The 18,166-nt window shown below is 42.0% G+C and overlaps 1 pseudogene; it reads left to right on the top strand.

Moving 5' to 3' along the window:
- The first annotated feature begins 16,392 nt into the window (after positions 1 to 16,392).
- On the top strand, positions 16,393 to 17,831 carry LOC120930341 (annotated as a pseudogene).
- The last annotated feature ends 335 nt before the right edge of the window (positions 17,832 to 18,166 follow it).

The raw sequence follows: 18,166 nt of genomic DNA, 5'->3' as shown, positions 1-18,166 counted from the left end.
AATCCTTGCACCGGCCCTCTCTAATCTGTGAAGGTATCAGCTTGTATAATGGTTGTTTGTGTTGTATATAGAACTGCCTGGGAAAAACTTGTTAAGCCACCTTCCTAGAAGATAAATTAGAAGGCCAGTATGGTGGCCTGAGTTTATGGGAGGAGCCCGGAGGGTATTTAAGCAGCCCACTCACACATGCTCTTTGTCGGTTCAGTGTGCGGTACTACACGTCACTGGGCCGACTCTTCCCAGCTCACCTCATGTCCGTGAGTCTGCGCATTCAATCGTATTCGACACCCTCCCGCCCTTCCCTTTTTCAGGGCACTTCTCAGCATATACTTCTTCAATTAACTACCCATTACTTACCTTGGGTATGCCCCCTTTTCTTGGCATACTGACCAGACCACCAAGGCACACTTCAGGTCTATTTATCTTGTAAGTCTTGTCGCGTGTTTATGTGATCCACATCTCTCTCGGTCAGAGGGTAACGACCATAAATGTAGGTACAAGAAACCCTGACATGGATCTTTTGTGCTAACCAGTTTGTAAAAAAATGTCTACCTCTTCTGCTCTCTATGTGGCTAATCCCATAGCAGGGGGACTGAGCTGTGTTAGTGTGATGGATTTTTATACTGGCTGGTCAAAGAGTAAGATGCATCAGCATTAGGCCGGTCCTGTGTAATTTGTGTAGAAATGTCACAGTCAAGAAAATAAATGCTACTGCACAGGCAATAGGATTTTCTGTGTCATGTATGGACTGGAAATTGATACTGACCCTGAATGATGGGTTAACAAAGATGATGCCATTCTTCTGAGGAGAGAGGAATATGAAAACATTGCTAGGACGATGTTTTTGAGCAGTAATACATTTATATAAATGTTATATATTGCTTAATATGCACACACTTCAAAAATATATGTATCTCATATTAGCTCAGTTTTAACCGCTTGCCGACCAGCCACCGTCATTATACTGCCGCAGGTCGGCACGTTCCCGTGAACCATCATAGCTGTACGTCGGTCCCTGTAAGTGGGATAGCAGGCGTGCCACCGCTGCACTGTGGGGGTGCCGATGCGTGTGACCAGCCCCGCGTGACAGCGTGATCATGGGCACAAGAGCCAGAACAGGGACGTGTGTGTAAACACACAAATCCCTTTTCTGTGACCAGAGGAGATAGATATCGTGTGTTTCTACTAGCTAGGAACAAAGATCTGTCATCTTCTCTAGTCAGTCTCATCCCTCTACAGTTAGAACACACATGAGGGAACACAGTTAACCCCTTGATTGCCCCCTAGTGTTAACCCCTTCCCTCCCCCTAGGGACATTTACACAGTAATCAGTGCATTTTTATAGCACTGATCACTGTATGATTGTCAATGATTCCAAAAATGTGTCAAACGTTTCCGATCTGTCCGCCATAATGTCGCAGTCTTGATAAAAATCGCTGATCACCGCCATTACTTGTAAAAAAAAAAATTATAATAATAAAAATGCCATAAATCTTTCCCCTATTTTGTAGACGCTATAACTTTTGCGCAAACCAATCAATATACGCTTAATGTGATTTTTATTACCAAAAATATGTAGAAGAATACGTATCGGACTGAGGAAAAAATGTGTTTTTTTTTTTAAAAAATGGGTATTTTTCAAAATTGTCGCTCTTTCTTTGTTTATAGCGCAAAAAATAAAAACCGCAGAGGTGATCAAATACCACCAAAAGAAAGCTCTATTTGTGGGGGAAAAAAGGACGTCTGCGCAATTGTTAGTTAAAGTGACGCAGTGCCATATCGCAATAAATGGCCAGTCATTAAGCAGCCAAATCTTCCGGGGCCGAAGTGGTTAGGAATGACTATTGCAAAAAAATAAAAATGTTTGTTTTAAACATCTTCCATTTCCTCCCAGCCATACTCCTGTCTCTAAAATGTCCAAATGAGATTCCAGGCTAATGCTCATCAAGCTGTTTTTCTTAACTGAACTTGCTCCATCTCTACCTGGTAGCAATTACCCGTGATACAAATAAACAACCTAATTTCTTGCGCCTATAAATAACTTCTCCTTCCATTAGTAGGGCTGTTTATTCACACTCTTATTAGACGAATGGTTGAGTAATTGAACAGATAATGATTGTTGTTACTGAGACTTTACTGTAAGGCAGTTTTAAAAAAAAAAACAGCTGTTCGAAAACAGTAGAAAGATCCAAAAAATATGTGCCCTACTCTTCCAGCAGTATTCGAAAATGTCACTATGTCAGGAGACAACGCTGTTAGTAAACACCGCTATGTCAGAAGACAGCAATGTCAGTACAAGCTACCAGTGAAATTGGCCACTTTGCATATTATTTTTGTGGAAAACGTGCTAATTTTACAGAATATTTGTGAAATACAATAACGTTACCAGGGAAAGTGACATTAGTGAGGGTTTAAAGTGATCGTCGATGTTTTAAAAGCTATGGGCATGTTTAAATATTATATAAGGCCCCATCTTGTAAAATAACTCATTTACTAAAATAGAAATGTAAGGTAAAACATTTATGTATACATATAAAAAACATTATAAATACCTTTTTTTCCCTTTTTTTATAAGTGAACACATAGGGGATGAAAGACAAATCCACTATTCACTACAAGTGCAAACTACTAGCTAGATTCACGTCGGAGAGCCTAACGTTAGGCAGGCGTAGCGTATCGCATATACGCTACGCCGCCGTAAGTTAGAGAGGCAAGTGCTGTATTCACAAAGCACTTGCGTCCTAAGTTACGGCGGCAGAGCGTAAATGTGCCGGGCTAAGCGCGCCGAATTCAAATGAGGAACAGGGGGCGTGTTTTATGTTAATGAATCGTGACCCGACGTGATTGACATTTTTAACGAACGGCGCATACGCCGTCCGTGGACATATCCCAGTGTGCATTGCTCCAAAGTATGCCGCAAGGACTTATTGGTTTCGACGTGAACGGAAATTACGCCCAGCCCCATTCACGGACGACTTATGCAAACAACGTAAACATTTTCAAAATTCGACGCGGGAACGACGTCCATACTTAACATTGGCTAGGCCAGCTTTTTGGTGGAATAACTTTACGCCTGAAAACACCTTACGTAAACGGCGTATCTTTACTGCGACGGGCAAGTGTACGTTCGTGAATAGGCGTATCTCGCTGAATTACGCATTCTAGGCGTAAATCAGCGTTCATGCCCCTAGCGGCCGGCGGATCTAGACAGCTAAGATACGACGGCGCAGGCTGTCGTATCTTAGCTACATTTAAGTGTATCTCAATTTGAGAATACACTTAAATGTACGACGGCGCAGATTCAGAGTTACAACGGCGTATCTACTGATACGCCGGCGTAAACCTCTCTGAATCTGGCTATGCAAGTGCAAAGTGCACTTGAAATTGCACTGAAAGTGCACTTGGAAGTGCAGTTGCTGTAGATCTGAGGAGGACATGCAAGGAAAATAAAAAACAGCATTTTAGCTTGCACATGATTGGATAATAAAATCAGCCGAGCTTCCCCTCATTTCAGATCTACCCCTCAGATTTTACAGTGACTGCACTTCCAAGTTCACTTTCAGTGCAATTTCAAGTGCACTTTGCACTTGTAGTTTGCACTTGTAGTGCAAAGTGGATTTGTCTTTCGTAAATAACCCCCCAGTGGTTGATTTACTGACGGCAAAATGCAGTTGCCCTCTGCAAGTGCAGTTGATCCAGAGCTTAGTAAATAAGGCAAAGCTTCACTTTGCAAAGAGTACCCAATCGTGTGCAAGGAAAAAAATATATATTTTTGTTTGCACATGATTGGATGATGGAAGTCAGCAGAGCTTCTGCTCATTTACTAAGCCCTGAAGCAACTGCACTTTGAAAAGTACACAGACTTTTTTACTTTAGTAAAACAACCCCATAGAGGTTCATTTACTAAAGGCAAAAATACTTCACAAGTTGCTCCAGAGATTAGTAAATTAGGTAAAGCTTCACTTTGCAAAGAATATCCAATCACGAGCAAGGAAAATGTAAAAATACTGCATTTTTGCTTGCACATGATTGAATGATGGATGCTTGCTCATTTACTAAGCTCTAGAGCAGGGGTCTCAAACTGGTGGCCCTCCAGCTGTTGTGAAACTTCAAGTCCCATGAGACATTGCAAGGCTGGCAGTTACAAGCATGACTCCCACAGGCAGAGGCATGATGGGACTTGTAGTTTAGCAACAGCTGGAGAGCCGCCAGTTTGAGACCCCTGCTCTAGAGAAGCTGCTCCTGCAGAGTGCAACTGTACTTTGCAAAATGTGCAGTCTATTTGCCTTAAAGGAGTTCTCTGACCTAAAACTTTTAACCCCCGCTGTGCCCGGGCTGTAAAAAAATAGAAAATAAACTTTCACTTACCTGCCTACGATCCCCCGTTATTCCGATATCGCCGTCCCGTTCTCCGGTCCCGGGCCCCTTCCGCTTCCTGTGTGTCGGTGACTCATAGTGCGCTCAGCCTATCAGCGGCCGCAGCAATGTCCCGTCGCGGCCGCTGATAGGCTGAGTGCACTATGAGTCACCGACACACAGGAAGCGGAAGAGACCGGGACCGGAGAACGGGACGGCGATATCGGAACAACGGGGGATCGTAGGCAGGTAAGTGAAAGTTTATTTTCTATTTTTTTACAGCCCGGGCACAGCGGGGGTTAAAAGTTTTAGGTCAGAGAACTCCTTTAAGTATATCCACCCAGGGCCATCTTAACAGCACCATGGGCCCCTGGGCAAAGTAATGCTCTGAGGCCCCTACAATGAAGACAGTGCAGGTAAACAGACATCAAGTAGGTAGGAGGCAGACCTTTGGGTGGAGCTCTGGATTAACTACTTGAACAATCCTTCTGTACAGCAAACAAACAGTGGGAAAATACTACATATATAAAGTAACAAAGCTGTCCTGTGCATATAATATATCTGCTAGATTGATGCCTCCCCGAGGCCCCAGCACTTTGGCCCCTCTACACCCTAGATATCCCCCCAGCACTCTGACCCCCCTACACCCCAGATATCCCCCCAGCACTCTGACCCCCCTACACCCTAGATATTCACCCCAGCACTGTAACCATATACCATAAGATACCCCTTGAATTGTGACCCCACTACATCCCTGATACCCCTTACACTGTGGCCTTTCTACATCCCTGATACCTCTAGCACTATAGCCACCCAAGCTACCCCAAACATTGCTACCCCCTATACACCCCAGATCCACCCCTCAGCATTGCTGGACAGCTGGGCTCACCATGACATCATCCACAATGCTACTTCCGCAGGTGGGCTCTCAGTGATGCCGACTCAGCAGCTCTCACTCCAGCTCCTACCCCGCAGCCTTCGAGTCCTGAGCATTCAAGCTGCATGAGGCGGGGTCAGAGCATCACTGGCGCTCTGGCCCTGCCCCTCCCTGTTAGCTGTGAAATAATAAGTATCGTTCTGCACAGCGCTGTGCACAACTGACAGCTTGCCTCCCCTGTGTATCCATCACTCTCAGTGTCATCAAGTGGCCCCCAATTTCAGGGCAGCATGGGCTCAAGGACCAGCTGTTTTGGGGAAGTGCAGGGCCCCCCATGCAGCTGGGGCCCCTGGGCAGTCCCCAGGTGTGCCCTCTCATTAAGACAGCCCTGAATACACCCCTAAATCTCTGTTCTCAGCTGCATAAGTTGGGTAGGAGTAAGTATGGGATAGTGAGTATGGCTGTGGGTGTGAATATAAGTTCAGTAGCCAAATGTGAGTTAGCCCAGTAGCCCAAATGTTCAGGTAATTTTTTTCGATCTATGTATAGATTGAGATCACTAGTAAATTGCCTTTCTTTAGGTGATGTTGAAATAATAATTTACGTGTATACTTTTGTATTTAATAAATGTAGCTTTGATTAAGTATAAATCTATCCAAATGCTCAGCCCTACCTATTAATAGCCCACCTGAATTGACTGCAATATTAAAGGAGAAATTCCCATTTCAATGGTGTTCGGAATCTTTTAGATATCTGGGTATTTAGATCAACTCATCATATAAAACCTTATTTCATACTAATTATCCTAAGTTATTCCAAAACATCAGAAACTTACTCAAAATGTAATCAACATACCATATTTCATTTATGGGTAGAGTAATTGCTACAAAAATGGTTATACTACCTAAACTCTTTTTTTTTTTTAGAGCACTCCCCCTTTTTGTACCTAAAGGAACCCTGGATTCTATCCAGAGAGACATCAATAAGTTTATCTGGCAAAATAAAAAATCCAGATTTGGATATGCTTTAATGTTCAGAAAGGGGGCCTGAGCATCCCAAACATTTGTATATATTACCTCTCAGCTAGGTATACTCAGCTCGCACAATGGTATGCTACATCCATACAAATTCCCTGGCTTTTATTTGAGGAACACTCCATCCTACCATACCATTTACAGGGCCTTTTGTGGTCGAAATCCATCACATTTTAATATACGGATATGAGGGTGCCCCACACATGGCTCCCTATTACACACATTCTGGGATTGCACTCATCTTAAATCTACATGGCAAAAAGCCAATAACAAAATAGAACAAATAATAGGTAGGAGTATAGTGTTGAAACCTCAAAAATGCCTCCTATTCTCTCCTATTCCGGATATACCTATAGCTCACTCCAGGCTAATACATACATTATTTAGCTCCATTCACTAGGCCATAGCATTAAACTGGCGCTCCCCACTGTGCCCTGGACTCAAGTTATGAACCCGCATGCTATCTATCAAACTATCAGAACATATTCATCATACATTGTTTGATACCATGCATATTTACGGGGAAAAAAAATGGAAACCTTGGGAACTATCCCTGCTCGAATGATGTGTTATGGTATGATCCTGTAAATACCATACAGTCAAAAAATGTTCATAGGATTTATATTCCTTTAAAATGTACTAATTATAGCTCAAATATTCACTCCAATCTTTGTAATTCCCCTCTTGTACTGTTTACTTTTAAATGTGTACCACATTCTTTATACTCTGTATAATTAACTTGTATTGAGACTTTTTCTATTATAAACCGTTTGTAAATAAAAATAAATGTAGCTTCGCTCCACCAATGAACTCCTGATGAAGTGGATCTTCATCCAAGAAACGTGTTGAGGGTGTCGGAGCTCTTTGTACCAGGTATTTTGTCATAATCAACACTGAACAGAATTTTGTATTATCTAACTTGGACATCAAACGCAATAACCCTGGGAAAGGTTTTTGTATGGCTAATATGCCTTGTAATAATGTTGGTATTTTTATGAATGAAACTTTGTAATAAACTTTGTAAATTCTAAGAACGTTTCTAGTTGTGCCTTTAAAACTTTGCCATAGTTGCAGGTCTATACCCTCTATAGTTTTTTTATCTACCGTAATTGGGGTGTGGCACTAAAGTACCCATTTGTAATGTTAAATAGCCAAATGTAAGTTATGTTAGCATGTGAGTTGCAGAGATTGCAAGGGACTGGGTGGATATATGTCTGGTAAAGTGTGGGTGACTGTACATCTGGGCCGTGGCACTATGTGGCTGTAAGTATAGTAAGGTTCAAGCGCTTCTGGAAACTATGATGATCTGAGTGGATGGTGCAAAAACTTTTTTAAACATGCCTAAATTCTTTAGTTATGGAATGGGATTAAAAAAAAATCAAGTTAATCACTGGTTTAATCAACAGTAGTCATATCTTACTCAAGAAAGGTTACTATAAAATAATCTATTAACATGTCGTGGTTGCTTAGCAAAACAAAAATAAGGCAAGTAGCCAACTTGCTGAAACCTAGACCTTACAAGCCTGGCTTTCAATACTACAGGAAGGAAGTAAGCTGGACTCTACAAGCTGCACTTATTGAATAGACCTCATTGTCTATTCCTGCGTTACTGGAGATGTAATTCAAAGCAGGTCTTTAGCAATACACACCTGTCATCTAGCTTTATATTTGACTCTGAAAAACATACCTCTATGCATGCTGAGATTTTGTTCCATGTTTTTCTTTTTAACTCAATTTATTTTAAAAGAAGCTTATTCTTAGAAAAACATGGCTTGCCAAAATATGAATTATGCAATTTCTCTTATTTTTTCCCTTAAATTAGAAACAGATTAATATCGCACTTGGTTGGAAATGATCTTGAAAATGATTATTTCCTCCATACAGATTATTAAACAGCTAAAAATAAGTTGTATATGGTATTCAACACTTTACTATAACTTTATGTGTTTAACATAAGAAAGCTTGTAGGACCACAACAGAAAATTTAACTTTAACAGATACCTTCTAAATACAATTCAGAAGACAACATATAATATGTCATCATTTTATTTACAACGTACAAATGATACAAAATCATATCACATCTTTTAGGTTTTAATCTGTACAATTATCTTATACGTTGTATTTTTAACGCCCCAAATAGGAAAACAGTCAGTATCTGTACTCTGATTCCTTATTCAACACTTTACTATAACTTTATGTGGCTAATATAAAAAGCTTATAGGAGCACCACAAAAAAAATGAACTATGACATACAGTATAATACCAAAAGTTTTGGGATGCCTACCGTTACACGCACATGAACTTTAATGGCATCCCAGTCTTAGTCCATAGGGTTCAATATTGCGTTGGTCCACCCTTTGCAGCTATAACAGCTTCAATTCTTCTGAGAAGGCTGTCCATACTATTTAGGAGTGTGTCTATGGGAATGTTTGACCATTCCTCCAGAAGCACATTTGTGAGGTCAGGCATTGATGTTAATACGAAGGCCTGGCTCGCAGTCGTCACTTGAATTCATCCCAAAGGTGTCTTATTGGGTTGAGTGCAGACCAGTCAAGTTTCTCAACCCCAAACTTATTTATCCATGTCTTTATGCACCTTGCTTTGTGCACTGGTGTGCAGTCATGTTGGAACAGGAAGAAGCCATCCCCAACTGTTCCCACAAAGTTAGGAGCATGAAATTGTTCAAAATGTTTTGGTATGCAAACGCCTTAAGAGTTCCCTTCACTGGAACTAAGGGGTCATGCCCAACTCCTAAAAAAACCACACTATAATTCCCCTCCACCAAATAATTTGGACCAGTACACAAAGAAAGGTCCATAAAGACATAGATAAGTGAGTTTGGGGTGGAGGAACTTGACTGGTCTGCACAGAGTCTTGACCTTAACCTGATAGAACACATGCGGAATGAATTAGAGCGGAGACTGCGAGCCAGGCTTTCACGTTCACATCAGTGCCTGACCTCACAAATGAAGAAGAATGGAAGAATGGTCAAAAATTCTCATAGACACACTCCTAAACCTTGTGGACAGACTTCCCAGAAGAGTTGAAGCTGTAATAGCTGCAAAGGGTGGACCAACCCAATAAACAACCCTACGACTAAGACTGGGATACCATTAAAGTTCATGTGTGTGTAAAGGAAGGTGTCCCAATACTTTTGGTAATATAGTGTGTACTGCACATAGTCATATGACGTCCACAGAGGGCATCTCCCATCCCGGGTGGACGTCATATGACGTCCTGGACTTTGTGCAGTGATATCTGAATGATGACTGCAGCTAGAGGCATCATTCAGATATCATTGTTTGCCGGCAGCGATCCTGCGCACTATAAGAATGATTATAGCGGTGATTCCGCCGCTTGATCGTTCTTATAGGCGGCGGGAGGGGACAACCCCCCGCTCCCGCCGTCATCCGGTGCTTCTCCGGGCTCTCCCGTGCCATTGGGGGCCCGGAGAAAGAATTGTCCAGCGCCAGATAGGAAGCATAGAGATGACTGGTGACCAAATGGTCACCAGTCATCTCTATGACCGTCGGAGGCCCGAGCGTGATGTGATGACGTCACCCGGGTACCCGGAAGTAAACAAAGCCGCGATTGTGGCTAATAAGCACGAGATCGGTGATTTTTTTTCACAATCTCATGCTTTCCAGCCTGGAGGAGAGATATGAAGACTTATTGACCCTGCATCTCTCTATAAAGAGAACCTTTCACACACTATTCCCATTACAAGGGATGTTTACATTCCTTGTAATAGGAATAAAAGTGATCAAAAACTAAAAAAATAAGTAAAAAAATAAATAAATAATAATAATAAAAAATTAAAACGCCCCTGTCCCCGGTAGCTCGCACTCAGAAGCGAATGCACACGTAAGTCCCGCCCATGTATGTAAACGCTGTTTAAACCACATATGTGAGGTATCGCCGTGTGCAATAGAGCGTGTGCAACAATTCTAGCACTAGACCTCCTCTGTAACTCTAAACTGGTAACCTGTAACATTTTTCAAAGCATCGCCTATGGAGATTTTTAAGTAACGATGTTTGGCGCCATTCCATGAGTGTGCGCAATTTTAAAGTGTGACATGTAGGGTATCTATTTACTCGGCGTAATATCATCTTTCATATTTTACAAAAAAATTGGGCTAACTTTACTGTTTTTTTATCTTTTAACTCATGAAACCATTTTTTTCTCCAAAAAAAGGCGTTTAAAAAATGATTGCGCAAATACCGTGCAAAATAAAAAGTTGCAATATTCCCTAGGGTGTCTGCTAAAAAAACATATATAATGTTTGGGGGTTCTGAGTAATTTTCTAGCAAAAGAATGATGAATTGTGCATGTAGGAGAGAAGTGCCAGAATAGTCCCGGTATGGAGGTGGGTATAAAAGCCCTGTATTGAAGGGGTTAAAATTGGCAGAACTTGCTTTGAGGCACAAGAACACTGTATTGGGATATTAAGATTGCCCCTTCAAAGCAGAGTGGCGCATTTAAAGGGGCAGAAGAGTTGATCCAAATAATGTGTGTCTGGTAGATCTCTTGCCAATCATTCTCGGTGAGAAAGCTTCCCTGTCAGAAACAGTTTACATTCCATAAACTGAATGTAAGATATCCGCAGATCAGAATTTATGAATGATTAGGGGAGTCACATAGTCATGGGATGTGCACAATTTCTGGGCAAAAGAAAAGGTTATTGAAGTCATCGAAATGCGGAATTCTGGATCAGAACGAAGTCAGGTTTTCTATGAGTTTCTGACTGTCTGTGTCCAGAATATAATAAATTCAAGCAATGCCAGGATAAAAAGCAGAAGTCTTGACTATATGTTCTGTATATATTTCCATTTCAAATTTTTGAGTGTGGCTGAAGTTTATCTGTAATGATCTGCCGACGCTCTATGTAAAATAATTGTGGGATGCCAGAGCGTTGCTACCTAAGATAATGATGTAGCTTAGACCTTTTCCGCCTGGGAAAGCGCTTTATGTGGGTTATAAAGATTAATTTAACCATGCAATTTTTTTCATACCTTCAGGGCCTAGTTTTCTAATTAGCTAGTATGTTTTGGTTAAACTTTTCTTTAGCACCCAGGCTTTCTGTCTGGACCAAACCTTTATTATGCTATTATACTAAGGATGACATAGGGCTCTCCTGCCTGATCCAAGTGAGAACATTACCTATATGAGAGAGCCAAGGAAGCATTTTTCTATCTGCTGTCATAAAACGTCATGTCCGCTTATGTGAACATCTACTTCAGCTTGGATCCAAGCTTTTTAAAGCAGATAACTTGACTCATTTTCTACTATCTGCTTTTAGACCTTTAAAGTGGAGCTATAGGCAAAATAGCTGTTGTGCCTATAGATTAGGGTGACCAGACATCCCCGGTTTCCGGGGACAGTCCCCGGATTGAGGACACTGTCCCTGGACATGATGTCATGTAACAGTTGTATATTGTGTTCACAGACGCAAAAAGAGAGAATATGCCTTTTAACATTTGTAAAGTAAGCTCAAGACACAGTAGCATTGAAACCAGAAAGCATAGAGTTAAGCTTTTGTTATTCAGCAGGAGTCTTGGCCAATCACAGCCAATCTCACATTGAGCAGGAGTCTTGGCCAATCACAGCCAGCCTTACACTCATTCTGACTGGTAAGTTCCCTAGCAGAGCTGCTAGAAGAGAGAGAGAGAGAGAGAGAGAGAGAGAGAGAGAGAGAGAGAGAGAGAGAGAGAGAGAGAGAGAGAGAGAGAGAGAGAGAGAGAGAGAGGAACTGAACAGACACACATCCATTCAGAGTTCTGTTTTATGGAAGCAAGTGGCCAAAATAGGTATTTAATACAGTTATATATGTTCCTATTTTAAATAATGTGATTAGAACTGTATACTAACTAGTTACGTGTTCACTTGTAGTTCCACCAAACAGCAAATTTCAATACCAAACATAACAGAAAACGTGCTATCAAACTGCAATAGCAAACGTTCCAGCAAACAGCAATACAGAGCGAGTAAAACTATTGATTAAACCTCAGAGAGATCATAAAGTGTTTCAATAACTTAAAGTGAGAGTAAAGATACTGAAGAAAGAAATATAACTACCATTTTATGTAGAATGACAAGATTGAACAGTTGAACCGCCATTTGTTATACTTTATTCAACACGTGTTGGTACAAGGACAAAATTGTAAGGCCTCGTACACACGACAGAGGAACTCGACGTGCCAAACACATCGAGTTCCTCGTCGAGTTCAGGGATGAAGCCGCCGAGGAGCTCGGCGGGCCGCCTTCTCCCATAGAACAACGAGAAAATAGAGAACATGTTCTCTATTTTCTCGACGAGTTCCTCGGCGGCTCCATCGGGCCAAAAGTGTACAGACGACAGAGTTTCTCGGCAGAATCCGGCTCTGACCGAGTTTCTCGCTGAATTCTGTCGTGTGTACGAGGCCTCAGTGTTATATATGAAGAAAAGCTGAAGTTAATAAAGAAGTTATCTCAAGAGTTTGGTCTGCTCTTTAAACCTGCTGCTTCTATAGAACGTCGCAAGAGGAATTATAGAGTAACAGATAGTCTTGTTTGGACTAAAAGATCAAAGAAATCCAAATTCTTCTAATGCCACAGCGCATAAAGGCACTTCATAGTGCTGCACCTGCCACAATCCTGGCCCCTCCCTCCTGTTGAGTGCCCCCACAGCAATAAAAATAATTTGGGGGAAAGGGAGATTTAGGGCCAGCAGTTCCTTCGGGGGGGGGGGGGGGGGTGCTACACTTGCTTCAGATCACTACTTCCCTTATGCCCTGTACACACGATCGGATATTTGATGGAATCTAAACTGATGGATTTTTTTATCAGATATCTGATGAAGCTGACTTTCATCAGTCTGCCCTACACACCATCAGTTAAAAATCCGATCGTGTCCAACGCGGTGACGTAAAACACTACTACGTGCTGAGAAAAATGAAGTTCAATGCTTCCGAGCATGCGTCGCCTTGATTCTGTGCATGCATGGATTTTTGACCGATGGATTTCCCCACAGACGATCATTTTTTTCTGTCGGTTTTTTAACCATAAGAAAAATTTAAAACAGGTTCTAGTTTTTTTCACCGATGGGAAAAAAAACGATGGGGCCCACACACGATCGGTTCGTCCGATGAAAACGGTCCATCGGTCCATTTTCATCAGACGAACCGATCATGTGTACAGGGCATTAGACTTACACTACCCCAACCTTGCAGTGACATTATATTAGGAGGAGGTGACCCAACTGTCAACCACTCTTTGAAGAAGGACTTGCCCTCTGTTACACACCTACCAAATCCCAATTGATCAGAGGGACAGGCACTTTTTACAATGCTGTTGAGGGGGTCTTTTGCTGAAGTGTCACTTTAGAGGCAAAGAAAGAGACTGAAGAAACACATTCCCCAGTTCCTTTCTGCATTCTCAGCTGCACTGCAGATGAACGAACAGGAGACATTTACTATGCTTTTTTTTATGAATAAACACAGGGAATGAACAGTACCGATCACTCACTGTGTTCATTTAGGAAAGGAGGAGCTGATAAATGACATATTTACCAGCTCCTGTCCTTGCTCTATATCCTGAAGATCCCCCTGTGTGCCTGCAGCTGCTGTTACTGGGAGAGGAGAGGAGGGAAGAAGACAGTGCTGGGAAAGGGCCACACAGAAGGCCGCAGGCAGTGAGGGGAATCACATGGGTGTGTATGTGATAAGTGCTTTAGGCAGTGTGGGCTTTAAATGTACATGTAATATTTATTTTAATGTAGCGCCTGTGTACTTTTCGTACAGGTGCTATATTAAATTTAGTGGGGGAATGAGAGAATTATGTTGCTCTCATTCATTTGATTTGTTAAAATTGGCTGTCGCCAATTCTGTATTGTCCTGTGGGTCAGTCTGTGCACCAGAGATGCAGTCTCATCTCTGGGCGGCAGGTGGCGCCAGAGGGGTCCGGGCGGAGCCGCTTCTTCCCAGCAGCCAATCGGAGGAGTTTTCCCTCGTGGGGCATGCTGGGGAGGGGTATTTCTGTGGCGGAGGCCGTTGTTCAGGGTTCTTTTTCCGCGGGTTCCTGGTTCCGGGTGCGGCACCCACCTTTAGGGTGTGCGCACATCACGGCCCCACCACTATGGCCTACCAGGCCGGGGAAACGTGCTACGCGGAGTTCCTGACTCTAGGCTCTCATGGCCCGGAGCGACTGATGCTGCCAGGGGACCCCAGTGACTTACTGGGTTCCCATCCTTATTGAGAAGATCCCAAGCTGGGTTCTGTTCAGTGGGGGATCGGTCTGAGGAGAACCTGGAGGCAGGTGATCCAATAGGGTTTGAACGAACCATCGGGGATCTGGGCACCGGACACTGACAGGTTGCATTCAGGCTGTCAGTCGGTGAACCCAAAAGACATACTGGGAGGATTCGCTCTACCTTTCAAGCACTAGGCCTGTGGCAGAGGTCTTATCTCAACATCCTAATTCAGTTAGAGCCAAGTCTGTGGCAGAGACTTGTTCCTTCCCAGAAGTTCTAAGTGGCGCTCTGGCTGCCAGACCTGTGAGAGAGGGCAATTTACCCACTCCGGCTGGAGTGGCGACGAGACAAATACAATTATAGAAGGCAGGACTGCTTTCTCTATCCATAGCCTGATTCTGCGAAGTTGTTCTTCCTTCACCAAACTATCCTGTCTACTTCAAGTTGACATGTTGGTCGTGTTTGACCAGGAAATAAAGCATTTGAAAACGTCAACCAACAGTCTGGACATTCTATTACTCCTCTCATCACTTCCATCACCCCTAGACACAACATAGAGGTAACTTAAATACACCAATCCCAAATCTAACCAGCGGTTCCTCCTGGGGTAGCGCTACATTAAAAAAAAAGTCTTACTTGAATATAACAAAAACATCATACTTCACTCAAAAGCATTTACCAAAGAAGTAATTTAAAAGGTACAGGAATGTAAAATTGATCACAGGACAAATCTACATCTGGAAGAGATTCAAAAAGTATATCCACAAAAATCTGTTAGGAAACCTTTTCAAAGTGCTAAGATAAGAAAACATTATACACGTTTTTTTTTTTTTTTTGCATCAGCAATATTGTGAGAAGCATTTTATTAATTAGTATGCAATAGCAGCCTTTGATTATATGAGCTCTTTTGACCTATTTTGAGCAAGAAAGTAGGACAGCCTCCGGATTGCCTCTCCATGTCCCTAGACACCATGCTGTGCTATGTTCTCCGTGTCTGACACTATAGCACTCAGATGCAGGCCAGGCTTGCAATTGTCTCCTTAGGGCTTTTCTTACTGAAATACAGATGCTGAACAGATCCATTTATAAAAGCTGAGTTGCTAGGAATGTGAGGGTACATGTACAAGCGGTTCATTGCTTTTAACTGCATTGTGACATATCTTAAACGTTAAGGACGCTCAAGAGCGGCTTTGCTTTCATTTTGTATTTTGCTGCTCATTTGGTGTGAAGAGTGTGCTTAAATAGCAATAAGGCTCTTAGTATTGATTCATGAATAATTATTGCTGGCGGTAAAGTAAGATCACCTCCAGGAGATTTAAATACATATATCTGAAGTCTAAAAGGTACTTTAACCTACTGACTACTATTTTTTTTTATTGATGGCTTGAACCCTTCCAGAAATACATAGGATAATCAGTATATGTAATGTACTTTTCAATTTGTCAGTGATAGTGATCCATAAGATTACCTACAGATATCTCATATTGTGGCCAATAATTGCATTTTTATACAGAAACTGAGCATAGCCTTATTCAGTATTGCAACCTAAAATGAAATGTGAGTTTCATCCCATGACTGATGTTGGGCTGATATTTTAGCTGCCCTAACCACTATCCCATTCAAAAAACACCATTACGTAATCTTAATTAACTAATGAAACACATAACACTGTCTAGATTAAATGATTAAATGGCCAACAAATGCCTCTTTATTAAATCCAAACAACAAAAATTGTATAAAAATAACTTTTTTATATATATATACAGTAATATATATATATATATATATATATATATATCATTGCTTGTGGGCTTCACAATGCCCACAAGCAAAATGGAAACTCCCTCGGACGGATTTTATAACTCCTTCTTTGCAGAGAAAACGGATAGCGGATATGTACAGCGACCAAAGTAGTTTGGATGGCTTGTCAGAGCGTTGTGCCCAATACAAGAAGGATGGTGCCGACTTTGCAAAGTGGAGATGCGTATTGAAAATTAGTGAGCACATCCCCGCTTCACTGACCATCATGGAAAATGCCAATGTCCTAGATCACTATGCAAGCATTTGCCAGCAGAATGGTATTGTTCCCATTGTGGAGCCCAAAATTCTTCCTGATGGAGATCATGACCTGAAACGCTGCCATTACGTCACTAAAAAAAGGTCTAGCTACAGTCTACAAGGCTCTAAGCGACCATCACATTTATCTGGAGGGAACACTACTGAAACCAAACATGGTAACCGCTGGCCATGCCTGCCCCAAGAAATGCACTGCTGAGGAGATCTCCATGGCAACCGTGACAGCAGCCACACTGTGCCACCTGCTGTCCTAGGTGTCACTTTCCTGTCTGGTGGCCAAAGTGAGGAGGGAGCCACTATTAATCTGAATACAATGAACAACTATCCTCTAACAAGACCTTGGGCTCTTACTTTCTCCTATGGACATGCTCTCCAGGCCTCAGCACTGAATGCTTGGCGTGGCAAGAAGGAAAATGAGCATGCTGCTACAGAGGAGTTCTTGACACGTGCAGAGGCAAATTCCCTAGCGGCCTGTGGAAAGTATGAGCACAGCAGTGATGGATCAGGGGCAGCTAGTCAGTCCCTGTACGTTGCTAATCATGCCTATTAAGCTTGGTAGCCATATGAGCACTGACCTGCAGAACACCACCACTCTGCTTCCCTCTTTCTTCAGCATTCATGTGGACATCCCCTGCAGCCAAAGCTTGGAATAACCACAGCCATTTGCCTCCCAGCCTCCCCCAGTAACATTACACTGCTAGTATAAGCTATCTTAAATACAATGATGGGGTCCAGCCTTTTGTCTTGCAGTGTAATTTATTTGGTTAACTATTTTCATACTAGATCTTTTATTTTTTACAGGTCTAAGGATAGAGAATTTATGGTAAAGCTATAAAAAAGTATAATATTTAATAATTGGACTGACCTCTGCTGGACAGGAGAAGGGTAGATGTTTATGTAACAAATTACTTTTCCTTGATCTAGTACACTGGAATAATTCCCCTGCACAATGTAGACACTATTGAACCCTTGGTAGTGTATTTTACAACAGTCTTTCTCCAGTAACACTTTCACTCATCTGGGCACTGTTCTGTGAAAGGTCTTGCACTTTGTGATACATCCATAGAATGTGTGGTTGTGCGCTACTTATAAGTCTGGGAGGTAAATCCATTCTTTATGTACATTGGATGGTGTTAAAGTACAGAAGCCCTTAACACTAGACGATAACTTACTGCTGTGTATATTGTGAAATAGTGTTGTCGTATCTGTATGCAACTGATGTACCAAATAGATTAAAAAAAATAAACCAGTGAAAATATATATATATAACATATATTTATAACCAACATATTTATAACCAAAAACAGTTTACTGCTATGACTGAGGTTCCTGAAAGAAGGTCCCACTATCACATCGGCTGACCACTACCACCACCACCACAGCACCCTGGCCTCTAGCCACGATCCATTCAGCACAGAGACAAATGCTTACTACCTTCTTGCACCTTCAGCTCGATGACCGATAGTCCATATTACCAGGTAGGGAAGGTACCCATACCAAGATAGGTCCCAACCCATACACACCAGATATTATATATCTATATATAGATATATATCTATCAGTGGCGGCTGGTGCTCAAAATTTTTGGGGGG

The sequence above is a fragment of the Rana temporaria genome, chromosome 3, assembly GCF_905171775.1.
Source record: "Rana temporaria chromosome 3, aRanTem1.1, whole genome shotgun sequence".
Classification (NCBI taxonomy): domain Eukaryota; kingdom Metazoa; phylum Chordata; class Amphibia; order Anura; family Ranidae; genus Rana; species Rana temporaria.
This window is presented reverse-complemented; position numbering and strand designations above follow the sequence as displayed.